General features: G+C 36.0%; 1 protein-coding gene across 2 annotated transcripts in view; it reads left to right on the top strand.

Annotated features, from left to right (window-relative positions):
- The window catches only part of LOC119585148 (proline-rich extensin-like protein EPR1), a 94,227-nt gene that overhangs the window by 827 nt on the left and 93,083 nt on the right, over positions 1-317 (top strand). The gene's annotated exons all lie outside the window — the stretch shown is intronic.

Below are 317 nucleotides of genomic sequence, written 5' to 3'. Positions count from 1 at the left end.
CATTTCAGTGAAGAAGAATATCTTATGATTTTTCTGTGTATTTGACCATCAGTACATCTGCGTCACTCATGCAAGAAAGAAACTGTCAGCAAGCACAAGTAGATGCAACAAAAAACAAAAACGCGAAACTCACTGCAGGAGAGGCTTGCCTTACCAAAACTCGTGATTTCCGTTACACGAAACTGCCATCTTAACATCATATGCATATTATAAAGATAAACAAAAGTTACACTGCTACCATAGCAGCAATCATATTTCTCACCATAAGCTTTAATCCATAAAAAGATCTAAAGATTTCTTCCTCGTCGTTTATTACT

Source organism: Penaeus monodon, chromosome 19 (assembly GCF_015228065.2).
Source record: "Penaeus monodon isolate SGIC_2016 chromosome 19, NSTDA_Pmon_1, whole genome shotgun sequence".
Lineage (NCBI taxonomy): Eukaryota > Metazoa > Arthropoda > Malacostraca > Decapoda > Penaeidae > Penaeus > Penaeus monodon.
The sequence above is the reverse complement of the archived record's forward strand: the minus strand, read 5'-3'. Positions and strand labels throughout refer to the sequence as shown.